General features: G+C 37.0%; 1 long non-coding RNA gene across 1 annotated transcript in view; it reads left to right on the forward strand.

The window, feature by feature from the left end:
• The window catches only part of LOC108352547 (uncharacterized), a 209,007-nt gene continuing 193,801 nt past the window's right edge, over positions 1–15,206 (forward strand). The window contains exon 1 of the long non-coding RNA XR_015635527.1: positions 1–108. This is a non-coding gene — a long non-coding RNA (uncharacterized LOC108352547). The remainder of the gene's footprint in view (positions 109–15,206) is intronic.

Raw genomic sequence — 15,206 nt, forward strand, 5'->3', positions numbered from 1 at the left:
ACAGTGTATAATAAAACATGTTTGCAGCACTTTTATGACAACAGAATCTCTTCGTGTTTTTCTGGCATTAACAGCCGAGCCCATTACAAGGAAACCCTAGGAGACAAGGTAAAGATGACAAAGGTGATAAACACCTACTTGGGGAATGGAGAAGACACAGCCAATTCCTTTCATTTATAGTGACTGAGGCAGTCCTGGGGACTAAACTGGCTAGAAAAAATAATCTGGTCTCTGGGTTGAAGTGCAAGTAGGACACTTTTTTCTTCATCATGAAAATTTGTACACAGTGTCCATGAAGATTCTTACAGTCTATTGATGGACTGTTCTGACATTATGTTGCCAAATTAATTATCATAACTCAGAAATACATTTTTATAGTAAATTTCTGCTATAAACTCAAGTTAGACTTGCCACATAGGTCAAATAAAAATACATGATACCGTACTAAATTTAATTTCAGATTTAAAAAAAATTATAAGTGTATATGTTTATGTTTATTAGAATAGCTTGTGCCCTGTGCACTATTTATACTAAAAAAAATTTTGTTTAATTTTAAATTTAACTGATGAGACCTTTATGCAAGATTTCTATCAGTGTGTTTATGTAGAATTGATTCCAGTTTTTATGAATATGAACAATGCAGAAGAAGATAGTAATGTAACCCATCTATATGCTCAAATTTCAATTTTATATCTTGATATAATGTTGTAGATGTTTGGCATATTACCTGTAAATTTTGTTCATAAACTGAAAATAAATTAATAGATTTTTTTATGTAGTTCCCTATGAATTATCTATTTAGAGTTCCCAACAGATTATGTAAAGCGACTTTCTATTTACATTAGTTACATAAAATTCAGCATATCCAGGGAACAAGCCCTACTTAAGAAGCTGGTTTTTTTAAGGAGGATACCATCAACAATACCCATAAGGCAACTGAAAGTATATTAAGTCTACTATGATTTACCACTTAAATTTGAAAACCAATTTACTTTGAAATTTTGAATAAATCCAATAACTAGTATGTCATTATTGTAGAATTCAAAACTAATAAATATATTTTGACAATTTTAAGAACTGTTATTTTTAAAGATACTTTACCTTTTATCCAGCCATTAAAAAACTACAAAATAAAGCCAGACCACACAGTAATAGTAATGATGTCTAAAATATTACTTTTGACACTTTTCAGAAATAGTCTCTAACTTGCTTTTTCTAAATTGATTGCGTCTTATCTATACGAACTTTGTATCATTTGTTTCTACTTTTCTGTAACCACTTATTGGATAGTTTGTGAACATAAACCAAAATGGATCGCATTCACAATTAAAGAATGTTCTAGCAATAGTTGTATGCAAAGTTTGTACCATAGCAACCAACCTAAACTAAAAGAGCATCACTCTGGAATCTTTTTATATTAAGCAAGAACTGGAGGTATAGTCTGTGATACTGAAGAGAAGATATTAAATGCTGAGAAATAATATTGGGCAACAGATAACACAATATATAATGTTCATGCATTATATATTGGCCTGCCCAGGCACCTTGAGATGGCACATTCAGTTCACTTGTATCTTTATCAAGTTTTGAACCATAGATCACATGGCCGTGGGGCTCCATAATAAAGGATAAAAGATAGTTCTTGTTGGCTCCAATATTCATACCTTCTTAGAAGCGTCTCTGTCTTTGAAGAACCTGGCTTCTTTACTTTATTTTCCAAATAATCTTGTTGACGAGTGATGATATTACCTTTATAGATTGATCCATCCACCCCAACAGTTGCGTGCTCTTTGACTCATGGAAGTAACCAATGTCCTGAATCAGTCCTGTGCTCATTTTTTAATAGAATGAACAGTACTCTTACTGTTGAAATATTTGGAGAAGAACTCAATGAAAAAAATGATCTTGAGACACCTTGTACATTCTGAATCGTCATTCTGTATTTTTCCTGTAAATTTCTATGTTAAAAAATGCTCTGACAACATTAAATCACTAACAACTTGTTCCACTTTTTTCAGACTGATAAAAAGGAATAATAGTTTAATTCTGATTTAATTGCATTGACTTGTTAACAGATTCTTTTAATTCTATTACTAATTCTTCTCTTTCATTTAGTTTGGACTTAATTATAGTAGAAGTTTTTAAGGGCATTAAAGTATGGATTGTGGGCTAGGGGTCTGGCTTAGTGTTTAATGCACTTGTCACACAAATATGAGGACCACAATTATGATTCTCAAAAAACTACATAAATATTGGATGGGCATGGAGGCCTGCCTGTAATTTCAGCCCTGAAATTACATGGGATAATTGGGCTAGCAAAAGTAGCCATCGTAGTGAACACTGAGTTTAACAAAATCTGCCCCCTTGAAGAAGGTGGAAGAGCTATAGAGGATGATTGCTGACATCATCCTCATAACTGAGCATGCACATACATTATTGTAAGGCAAGCATACCCATCCAAATGTGTGAGTGCACATACACACACATACACATAGAGGTGGAGGAGACAATGTTGGGTAAACCAAATTAGGGAATGAGGTGATGTAAGATGCAGCCAATTGGCTTTTCTAAGAGGTGGAAAATTAAAAAGGACATAAATGATTGTTTCAGGCAATGATCCTGGTAAGATCTCCTCAGATTTTCATTCTGTCTGGATGGTTCCATATGCGTTCTATAGCTGACTGATCCTGAAAAATAAAACTTTGAATCCACCCCTTGCTTCTTCCTATACATACCTCACTTAAATAACGCTAAAGTGTTATTTGAGACTCTTTTTGCACTTACATTTTTAGCTTGTTAATTTTTTAGAGTCTGATGCTTTTGTTTTTAATGATTAATTCAAGATGTATTTACTAAAATCACTATGGCAAGGATTGCTTCCCTTGATAATTCAAATAAATTAATACATTTGAAAAACATTGTATTAGGAAAATTCTTTTATTTCAACTAGAAACAGGCTACCTAAAGCACAGGTCAGTGTGACCGAGGAAATAAAGGACAAATACAATACTACAGAAAAAGTAATTTATTAAGCATGCACTGGCCATAGAGTGTCTAAGGCAAGAAAAAGACAGATGAACCTCGGAGAATTTAGCAAAAGGAAGTAATTTATTGATAAAGTAGACAAATGAGACTAAATGGCCAAATGTGTTGGCTCCATTTCTCAGAGTAATAATATATCAAGTATCAGAATATATACCACATTGCTGCTTGGCACAAACATATGATTGACATCTAATAATTTTGTCATGTAGAGTGTAGCATGCATATCAGTGGTATCTTTTAGGCAAGACAGCAGTTACAACTAAAATGATTGCAGTCATGCCAGGTTGGAAATATACACCTGCCTATAGATAAACAGAATGAATATTGTGATGAGAAATCTTTACATTCGATGCAATTCCCAGCAAAAATTCAACAAAATTATTCACAGAAATAGAAACATAATCTTAACTTCATATGGAAATGCACACACATGTACACACACACACACATGCACACATACACACACAGAATAGCTGAAACAGTATTATAAAAATAGATGAATTCCTGGAGGTATCACGTTCCCAGATTTCAAACTGTACTACAGAGCTATAGGGATAAAAATAGCATGGCATATTTTCTGGTGTGAAGGAAGAGATGATAAACCGTGGAATCAAACCGAAGGCTCAGTCATAATTGTAGACACAGACACCTGCCTTTTAATAAAGAAGAAAAAATACATATGAAGGTAGGACATCTTCAACAAAAGACACTGGTCACACTGGGTGGCTGTATAATAGAAGAATGGAGATAGATCCATATCTACCACCCTGCACAGAACTCACTGCAAATGGATCAAGGACTTCAACATAAGATCAGATACCATTTATCTACAATGGAAAATATTAAAAGACACTTCTGAAGAATGGTGCAAACAGTAGGCTGATCACTCTTATAGTTATTATATACATTTTTATCAGTAGGTATACTTATTATTGGAAGTTATTTAAGAACAAATTACTGACCTTTACTAAAGAAACTATAAATGGAGCCTTTGCAAATCACCATTCTATGTCAACCTCTATGTGATTAATATTTTGAGATTTTACTTATTTTCTGGAGTCTGGCATAATTCAATTAACATACAATGTTTATAACCAACTACACAGATTCAAATGGCAATATAATTCTTTATTAGTTAAATAGTACTCTACTACACGTACTCATCATATTTTCTGTCCATTTCTTAGCTGATGACATGTTGCTTCCATTTCTTCTTGGCTTTTCTGAACAGTGCTGCAATGCACATGACTCTGCAGATACTCTTTGGTACACTAGATTCATGTCTTAGGCAGGCTTTCTTTTCCTGCACAAACATCAGGACCAAGAAGCAAGTTGGGGAGGAAAGGGTTTATTCAGTTTATTTCAGCTGTTCATCACCAAAGGAAGTCAGGACTGGAGCTCAGGTTTGGAAGCAGGAGCTGATGGGGAGGCCATGGAGAGATTTTTACTGACTGGCTTGCTTTCCCTGACTTGCTCAGTTCTCTCTCTTATAGAACCCAAGACTCCCAGCCCAGCGATAGTACAGCCCCCTAATGGGCTGGATCCCCACCCCCCACCCTCACCCCCCACCCCCCATCCCCGCACCCCCGCACCCCGGAACGCCTTGATCACCAGTTGGGAAAATGACTTACAGCTGGGTCTCATAGAAGCATTTCCTCAACTGAGGCTCCTTTCTCTGTGATAACTTCAGCTTGCATCAAATTGACACAAAGTCAGCCAGTAAAATGCATTGCCTGGATCTAGAATCCTCACCTGGCACTTCTTTTTTTTTTACATTTTTTTTTTATTAACTTGAGTATTTCTTATATACATTTCGAGTGTTATTCCCTTTCCCGGTATCCGGGCAAACATCCCCCTCCCCCCTCCCCTTCTTTATGGGTGTTCCCCTCCCAACCCTCCCCCCATTGCCGCCTTCCCCCCACCAGTCTAGTTCACTGGGGGTTCAGTCTTAGCAGGACCCAGGGCTTCCCCTTCCACTGGTGCTCTTACTAGGATATTCATTACTACCTATGAGGTCAGAGTCCAGTGTCAGTCCATGTATAGACTTTAGGTAGTGGCTTAGTTCCTGGAAGCTCTGGTTGCTTGACATTGTTGTACATATGGGGTCTCGAGCCCCTTCAAGCTCTTCCAGTTCTTTCTCTGATTCCTTCAACGGGGGTCCTATTCTCAGTTCAGTGGTTTGCTGCTGGCATTCGCCTCTGTATTTGCTGTATTCTGGCTGTGTCTCTCAGGAGCGATCTACATCCGGCTCCTGTCGGTCTGCACTTCTTTGCTTCATCCATTTTGTCTAATTGGGTAGCTGTATATGTATGGGCCACATGTGGGGCAGGCTCTGAATGGGTGTTCCTTCAGCATCTGTTTTAATCTTTGCCTCTCTCTTCCTTGCCAAGGGTATTCTGGTTCCCCTTTTAAAGAAGGAGTGAAGCATTCACATTTTGATCATCCGTCTTGAGTTTCATTTGTTCTAGGCATCTAGGGTAATTCAAGCATTTGGGCTAATAGCCACTTATCAATGAGTGCATACCATGTATGTCTTTCTGTGATTGGATTAGCTCACTCAGGATGATATTTTGCAGTTCCAACCATTTGCCTACAACTTTCATAAAGTCGTTGTTTTTGATAGCTGAGTAATATTCCATTGTGTAAATGTACCACATTTTCTGTATCCATTCCTCTGTTCAAGGGCATCTGGGTTCTTTCCAGCTTCTGGCTATTATAAATAAGGCTGCAATGAACATAGTGGAGCACGTGTCTTTTTTATATGTTGGGGCATCTTTTGGGTATATGCCCAAGAGAGGTACAGCTGGATCATCAGGCAGTTCAATGTCCAATTTTCTGAGGAACCTCCAGACTGATTTCCAGAATGGTTGTACCAGTATGCAATCCCACCAACAATGGAGGAGTGTTACTCTTTCTCCACATCCTCGCCAGCATCTGCTGTCACCTGAGTTTTTGATCTTAGCCATTCTCACTGGTGTGAGGTGAAATCTCAGGGTTGTTTTGATTTGCATTTCCCTTATGACTAAAGATGTTGAACATTTCTTTAGGTGTTTCTCAGCCATTCGGCATTCCTCAGCTGTGAATTCTTTGTTTAGCTCTGAACCCCATTTTTTAATAGGGTTATTTGTCTCCCTGCGGTCTAACTTCTTGAGTTCTTTGTATATTTTGGATATAAGGCCTCTATCTGTTGTAGGATTGGTAAAGATCTTTTCCCAATCTGTTGGTTGCCGTTTTGTCCTAACCACAGTGTCTTTTGCCTTACAGAAGCTTTGCAGTTTTATGAGATCCCATTTGTCGATTCTTGATCTTAGAGCGTAAGCCATTGGTGTTTTGTTCAGGAAATTTTTTTCAGTGCCCATGTGTTCCAGATGCTCCTAGTTTTTCTTCTATTAGTTTGAGTGTGTCTGGTTTGATGTGGAGGTCCTTGATCCACTTGGACTTAAGCTTTGTACAGGGTGATAAGCATGGATCGATCTGCATTCTTCTACATGTTGACCTCCAGTTGAACCAGCACCAATTGCTGAAAATGCTATCTTTTTTCCATTGGATGGTTTTGGCACCTTTGTCAAAAATCAAGTGCCCATAGCTGTGTGGGTTCATTTCTGGGTCTTCAATTCTATTCCATTGGTCTATCTGCCTGTCTCTGTACCAATACCATGCAGTTTTTATCACTATTGCTCTGTAATACTGCTTGAGTTCAGGGATAGTGATTCCCCCTGAAGTCCTTTTATTGTGGAGGATAGCTTTAGCTATCCTGGGTTTTTTGTTATTCCAGATGAATTTGCAAATTGTTCTGTCTAACTCTTTGAAGAATTGGATTGGTATTTTGATGGGGATTGCATTGAATCTGTAGATTGCTTTTGGTAAAATGGCCATTTTTACTATATTAATCCTGCCAATCCATGAGCATGGGAGATCTTTCCATCTTCTGAGGTCTTCTTCAATTTCCTTCTTCAGTGTCTTGAAGTTCTTATTGTACAGATCTTTTACTTGCTTTGTTAAAGTCACACCGAGGTACTTTATATTATTTGGGTCTATTATGAAGGGTGTCGTTTCCCTAATTTCTTTCTCGGCTTGTTTCTCTTTTGTATAGAGGTAGGCAACTGATTTATTTGAGTTAATTTTGTACCCAGCCACTTTGCTGAAGTTGTTTATCAGCTTTAGTAGTTCTCTGGTGGAACTTTTGGGATCACTTAAATATACTATCACATCAGCTGCAAATAGTGATATTTTGACTTCTTCTTTTCTGATCTGTATCCCCTTGACCTCCTTTTGTTGTCTGATTGCTCTGGCTAGAACTTCAAGAACTATATTGAATAAGTAGGAAGAGAGTGGGCAGCCTTGTCTAGTCCCTGATTTTAGTGGGATTGCTTCAAGTTTCTCCCCATTTAGTTTAATGTTAGCAACTGGTTTGCTGTATATGGCTTTTAATATGTTCAGATATGGGCCTTGAATTCCTATTCTTTCCATGACTTTTATTATGAAGGGGTGTTGAATTTTGTCAAATGCTTTCTCAGCGTCTAATGAAATGATCATGTGGTTTTGTTCTTTCAGTTTGGTTATATAATGGATCACGTTGATGGTTTTCCGTATATTAAAACAACCCTGCATGCCTGGGATGAAGCCTACTTGGTCATGGTGGATGATTGTTCTGATGTGCTCTTGGATTCAGTTTGCCAGAATTTTGTTGAGTATTTTTGCGTCGATATTCATAAGGGAAATTGGTGTGAAGTTCTCTTTCTTTGTTGTTTCTCTGTGTGGTTTAGGTATAAGAGTAATTGTGGCTTCATAGAAGGTATTCGGTAGTGATCCATGTGTTTCAATTTTGTGGAATAGTTTGGATAATATTGGTATGAGGTCTTCTATGAAGGTTTGATAGAATTCTGCACTAAACCCGTCTGGACCTGGGCTCTTTTTGGTTGGGAGACCTTTAATGACTGCTTCTATTTCCTTAGGAGTTATGGGGTTGTTTAACTGGTTTATCTGTTCCTGATATAACTTCGATACCTGGTATCTGTCTAGGAAATTGTCCATTTCCTGAAGATTTTCAAGTTTTGTTGAATATAGGTTTTTATAGTAAGATCTGATGATTTTTTGAATTTCCTCCGAATCTGTTGTTATGTCTCCCTTTTCATTTCTGATTTTGTTAATTTGGACGCACTCTCTGTGTCCTCTCATTAGTCTGGCTAAGGGTTTATCTATCTTGTTGATTTTCTCAAAGAACCAACTTTTGGTTCTGTTGATTCTTTCTATGGTCCTTTTTGTTTCTACTTGGTTTATTTCTGCTCTGAGTTTGATTATTTCCTGCCTTCTACTCCTCCTGGGTGTATTTGCTTCTTTTTGTTCTAGAGCTTTTAGGTGTGCTGTCAAGCTGCTGACATATGCTCTTTCCTGTTTCTTTCTGCAGGCACTCAGCGCTGTGAGTTTTCCTCTTAGCAAGCTTTCATTGTGTCCCATAAGTTTGGGTATGTTGTACCTTCATTTTCATTAAATTCTAAAAAGTTTTTAATTTCTTTCTTTATTTCTTCCTTGACCAGGTTATCATTGAGTAGAGCATTGTTCAATTTACAAGTATATGTGGGCATTCTTCCTTGATTGTTATTGAAGACCAGTTTTAGGCCGTGGTGGTCTGATAGCACGCATGGGATTATTTCTATCTTTCTGTACCTGTTGAGGCCCGTTTTTTGACCAATTATATGGTCAATTTTGGAGAAAGTACCATGAGGAGCTGAGAAGAAGGTATATACTTTTGCTTTAGGATAGAATGTTCTATAAATATCCATTAAGTCCATTTGGCTCATGACTTTTCTTAGTCTGTCTACATCTCTGTTTAATTTCTGTTTCCATGATCTGTCCGTTGATGAGAGTGGGGTGTTGAAATCTCCCACTATTATTGTGTGAGGTGCAATGTGTGTTTTGAGCTTTAGTAAGGTTTCTTTTACATATGTAGGTGCCCTTGTATTTGGGGCATAGATATTTAGGATTGAAAGTTCATCTTGGTGGATTTTTCCTTTGATGAATATGAAGTGTCCTTCCTTATCTTTTTTGATGACTTTTAGTTGAAAATTGATTTTATTTGATATTAGAATGGCTACTCCAGCTTGCTTCTTCTGACCATTTGCTTGGAATTTGTTTTCCAGCCTTTCACTCTGAGGTAATGTCTGTCTTTGTCTCTGAGGTGTGTTTCCTGTAGGCAGCAGAATGCAGGGTCCTCGTTGCGTATCCAGTTTTTTAATCTATGTCTTTTTATTGGGGAGTTGAGGCCATTGATGTTGAGAGATATTAAGGAATAGTGATTATTGCTTCCTGTTATATTCATATTTGGATGTGAGGTTATGTTTGTGTGCTTTCATTCTCTTTGTTTTGTTGCCAAGGCGATTAGTTTCTTGCTTCTTCTAGGGTATAGCTTGCCCCCTTATGTTGGGCTTTACCATTTATTATCCTTTGTAGTGCTGGATTTGTAGAAAGATATTGTGTAAATTTGGTTTTGTCATGGAATATCTTGGTTTCTCCATCTATGTTAATTGAGAGTTTTGCAGGATACAGTAACCTGGGCTGGCATTTGTGTTCTCTTAGGGTCTGTAGGACATCAGTCCAGGATCTTCTGGACTTCATAGTTTCTGGCGAGAAGTCTGGTGTGATTCTGATAGGTCTGCCTTTATATGTTACTTGACCTTTTTCCCTTACTGCTTTTAATATTCTTTCTTTTTTGTGCATTTGGTGTTTTGACTATTATGTGACAGGAGGTGTTTCTTTTCTGGTCCAATATTTGGAGTTCTGTAGGCTTCTTGTATGCCTATAGGTATCTCTTTTTTTAGGTTAGGGAAGTTTTCTTCTATGATTTTGTTGAAGATATTTACTGGTCCTTTGAGCTGGGAGTCTTCAGTCTCTTCTATACCTATTATCTTTAGGTTTGATCTTCTCATTGAGTCCTGGATTTCCTGTATGTTTTGGACCAGTAGCTTTTTCTGCTTTACATTATCTTTGACAGTTGAGTCAATGATTTCTATGGAATCTTCTGCTCCTGAGATTCTCTCTTCCATCTCTTGTATTCTGTTGGTGAAGCTTGTATCTACAGCTCCTTGTCTCTTCTTTTGGTTTTCTATATCCAGGGTTGTTTCCATGTGTTCTTTCTTGATTGCTTCTATTTCCATTTTTAATTCCTTCAACTGTTTGATTGTGTTTTCCTGGAATTCTTTCAGGGATTTTTGTGACTCCTCTCTATGGGCTTCTACTTGTTTATTTATGATTTCCTGGAATTCTTTCAGGAATTTTTGCAATTCCTCTCTGTAGGCTTCTACTTGTTTATTAATGTTTTCCTGTGTTTCTCTAAGGGAGTTCTTCACATCTTTCTTGAAGTCCTCCAGCACCATGATCAAATATGATTTTGAAACTAGATCTTGCTTTTCTGGTGTGTTTGGACATTCCATGTTTGTTTTGGTGGGAGAATTCGGCTCCGATGATGCCATGTAGTCTGGCACTTCTATTTTCTTCTTTTTCTTGTTGAACTAATTCACCCTGCTCTTGATCATGGCTATACTAATTTATATGCTTATCAGTGTAACACAGGGTTACCATTGGTCCATATTCTCCAAAGACACTTTATTCTTTGTCTTTTTTGACAGTAGCTTTTCTTACTGGGATGAGGTATTCTTTCATTGTGGGTTTTATTTAAATATTCTCAATGCTTTGAACACTCCTGAATCTTGTGATTGACAATTTAAATGTGTCTTATATTGGAGAATGATGTTTAGGGCAGTATCCCTTTTCACTGAAGTTATTTTTATTTTATATTATTTTATTTTTGTAGAGTTTTACAAGTTCTTCATATTTTGGAATAAACACCTTTTATATGATATATATTTTCAAATATTTTTTCATTGGTACAGTTGTCTTTTCAAGATATTGGCTAATTACTTTGCTATGGAGAATTTTCCTTTTTCTTGATGCACCCAGTGAATTCTTTCATTTTATTTCCTGACTTTTGGATTTTCCCCAAAAATCTTTAACACATTTCAAATATTTAAAAAAAAATTCATTTTTTTCCTTATACTTAAATTGCTTCACTGAATGCTTGCCTTTAGCTGGGAATTCAAGAGACTGTTTAGCAGTTCAGAATGTTTGTTGTTGGCCCTGAGCAGACCTTGGACATGTGCTCTGCACCTAGTCCCAGAACACCCAGAGGACTCCTTGGTACTTTAACACTTCCAGGATCACAGGTGCTCTAACACTCCCCGGATCACAGTTTGAACCTGTATCCAGAACAGAACTGGGTGGATGGCTCTGTGTCCACTCTTACAATACCTAGAGAGAGCCAGACTACCAGGTACTCAGAAATGCCCAGGATCACAGGATCACAGAGGAAGCTTGACTCCCAGGAGATAGGGCACAACCAGAAGCACTGGAGCTCTGACACTCAAGATCACATTTGAGATTACAACATCTTTCCCAACACCCAGCATACCTGTGACCTGAGGTTAAAACATCTTTCCCAATATCCAGCATACTTGGGACCCCGAGAGGAACCAGGAAACACAAATCCCTACCATCCAGAAGCAAGGGTTCCTTCCAACTTGAACCAGTGACTAGAGAAAACCCATGACTCTGGCTCCCCCCAATCCCCACTCTTGTAACACCCTGAGAAGGCTTCACTCTTAGGAGCTGTGACAGAACAGGATCTCAGGAGCTTGGTCACACCAGGATTTCAGGATTCCAGGGGCAGCTTAACTCCCAGGAGCTCTGACACACCTAGGATCTCAGGATCACAGGATCCCAAAATCACAGGATCACAGAGACAGGTGGACTCTGGGGAGTTCTGACACAACCAGGATCACAGGAGGGATAGGCTCTACTCAGAGACTGCAAGGGCAAGTAAAAACTAAAGATAACCAAAGGATGAGAGGCAAGCTAAAGAACATATGCAACAGAAACCAAGGCTACTTGACATCATCAGAACCTAGTTCTCCGACTACAGTAAGTCTTGGATAACCCATCACACCAGAAATGCAAGATTCAGATTTAACGTCACATGTAATGATCATGAAAGAAGACTTTAGGAAGGATATAAATAACTCCCTTAAGGAAATACAGGAGAGCACAGGTAAACAGGTACCAACTCTAAAGAAGAAACACAAAAATTCTTAAAGATTACAGGAAAACCCAACCAAACAGGTGGAGGAATTGAAGATAACCATCCAGGATTTTAAAATGCAAACAGAAACAATAAAGAAATCACAAAGGGAGCCAACCCTGGAGATAGAAAACCTAGGAAAGAGATCAGGAATCATACATGCAAGCATCATCAACAGAATACATGAGATTGAAGAGAGAATCTCGGGGGCAAAAGATACCATAGAAAACACTGACACAATAGCCAAAGGAATGCAAAAAGCAAAAATCTCCTAACTGAAAACATCCAGGAAATTCAGGACACAATGAGAAGAGCAAACCTAAGGATAATAGGTATAGAAGAGAGCAAAGATTCTCAACTTTGGAATAAACTTTGGAATAAACTTTGTCCAGTAAATATCTTCAAAAAAATTATAGAAGAAAACATTCCTAAAATAAAGAAAGAGATTCCCATGAAAATACAAAGGCACTGTAGAACTCCAAATAGACTCAACCAGAAAAGACATTCATTCCATCTCATCATAATCACAACAACAAACACACAAAACAAGAAAGAATATTAAAAAACACTAAGGGAAAGAAGACAAGTAACATATAAAAGCAGACTTACCAGAAGTATACCAGACTTCTCAACAGAGACTTATAAAAACCGGAAGCTCTTGGGATGATGTCATACAGATCCTAAGAGAACACAAATGCCAGCCCAGGCTACTATATCCACCAAAACCCTCAATTACCATAGACTGAGAAATGAAGATATTCCATGACAAAACCAAGTATATACAATATCTTTCCACAAATCCAGATTTACTAAAGGATAATAGATGGAAAACTCCAACACAAGGAGGGAAACTAGACCCTAAAGAAAGCAAGAAAGTAATCTTTTTTTCAACAAACACAAAAGAAGATAGCCACACAAACATAATTCCATCCCTAACAACAAAAATAACAGGAAGCAACAATCAATTTTCTTTAATATCTCTTAACATCAATGGGCTCAATTTCTCAATAAAAAGATATACACCAACTGCCTGGTTACATATGCTGACCCAGCATTTGCTGCATACAATAAATACACCTGAGTGATAAACACTTTTTCAGAGTAAAAGACTGGACAAAAATTTTCCAAGCAAATGGTATCAAGAAATAAGCTGGAATAGCCATTCTAATAAGGAATAAAATAGACTTTCAAACAAAAGTATCAAAAGTTAAGAAAGAATACTTCATATTCATCAAAGGAAAAATCTACCAAGATTATGCTCCAAAATTCAAGGAAACCCATATTCATAAAAGTAACTCTATGAAAGGGAGCACACAGTTCACCTCACAAAGTAATAGTGGGAGTCTTCAACACACTACTCTCATCAATGGACATATCATGGAAAGAGAAAGTAAACAGAAACTACCAAAATTATGAACCAAATAGATTTAACAACTGTCCATAGAACATTTAATCTAAAATAAAGGAATATACCTTCTTCTCAGCACCACATTGTACCTTCTTCAAAATTGACCATATAATTTGTCACAAAACAGACCTCAACAGATAAAAGAATATTGAAATAATCTCAATCATCCTGTCAACTCAACAAGAACAAAGGCTGGTATTCAATAAAAACAAAAACAACAGAAAGCCCACATAGCATTGGAAACTGAGCTATCAAGGATAACTTGGTCAAGGAAGAAACAAAGAAATTAAGTCGCCTTAGAATTTAATGAAAATGAAGGTACAACATGTCTAAACTTATGGGAACCAATGAAATCAGTGTTAAGAGGAAAACTCATAGCTCTGAGTGCTTCCAAAAAGAAACTGGAGAAAGCATACATTAGGAGCTTGACAGCACACCTAAAAGCTCTAGAACAAAAAGAAGCAAATACACCCAAGAGGAGTAGATGGCAGAAAATAATCAAGCTCAGGGCTGAAATCAACCAAGTAAAACAAAAAGAGTTATACAAAGAATCAACAAAACCAGGATCTGGTTCTTTGAGAAACAAGTTCAACAAGACAGATAAACCTAGCTAGACTAACTAGAGAGCACAGAGAAAGTATCCAAATTAACCAAATGACCAATAAAAAGGGAGACATAACAACAGAAACTGAAATAGTAAAAAAAAAATCAGATCTTATTTCAAAAGACTATTCTCAACAAAACTGGAAGAACTGGGTGAATTTTTTACACAGATACTAGGTACCAAAGTTAAATCAGGATCAAATAAAACATCTAAAAAGTCCTATAACACCTAAAGAAATAGAAGCAGTCATTAAAAGTCTCCCAACCAAAATTAACTCAGGACCACATGGGTGTAGTGTAGAATTCTATCAAACCTTCAAAGAAAGTAGCAATAATGTCTAAACTATTCCACAAAATAGAAACAGAAGGAACACTACCCCAATTCCTTCTATGAAACCACAATTAGGCTTATACCTAAACCACACAAAGACCCAACAAAGAAAGAGAACTTCAGACCAATTTCCCTTATGAATATCAATGGAAAAATACTCAATAAAATTCACCCAAACCAAGTCCAAGAACACATCAAAATGATCACCCATCATGATCAAGTAGGCTTCATCCCAGGGATGCATTAATGGTTCAATATGTGAAAATCCATCAATATAATCCACAACATTAACAAACTCAAAGAAAATAAAAAACACATGATCATCTCATTAGATGCTAAGAAAGCATTTGACAAAATTCAAAAACCCTTCAATGTAGAAGTCTTGACAAAAATCAGTAACTCAAGTTCCGTACCTAAACTTAGTAAAAGCAATCTACTGCAAATGAGTAGCCAACATCAAACTGAATGAACAGAAACTTGAAGCAATTCCACTAAAATCAGAGCCTAAACAAGACTGCCTGCTCTCTTCTTACCTATTCAATATAATACCAAAAGTCCTAGTCAGAGCAATTGAACAACAAATCAAAGAGATGCAAATTGGCAAGGAAGAAGTCAAAATACCATTTTCAGGTGATGTGATAGTATACTTAAGTGACCCCAAAAGTACCACCAGCGAACTACTAAGCCTG

The sequence above is a fragment of the Rattus norvegicus genome, chromosome 13 (assembly GCF_021556685.1).
Source record: "Rattus norvegicus strain SHRSP/BbbUtx chromosome 13, alternate assembly SHRSP_T2T, whole genome shotgun sequence".
Lineage (NCBI taxonomy): Eukaryota > Metazoa > Chordata > Mammalia > Rodentia > Muridae > Rattus > Rattus norvegicus.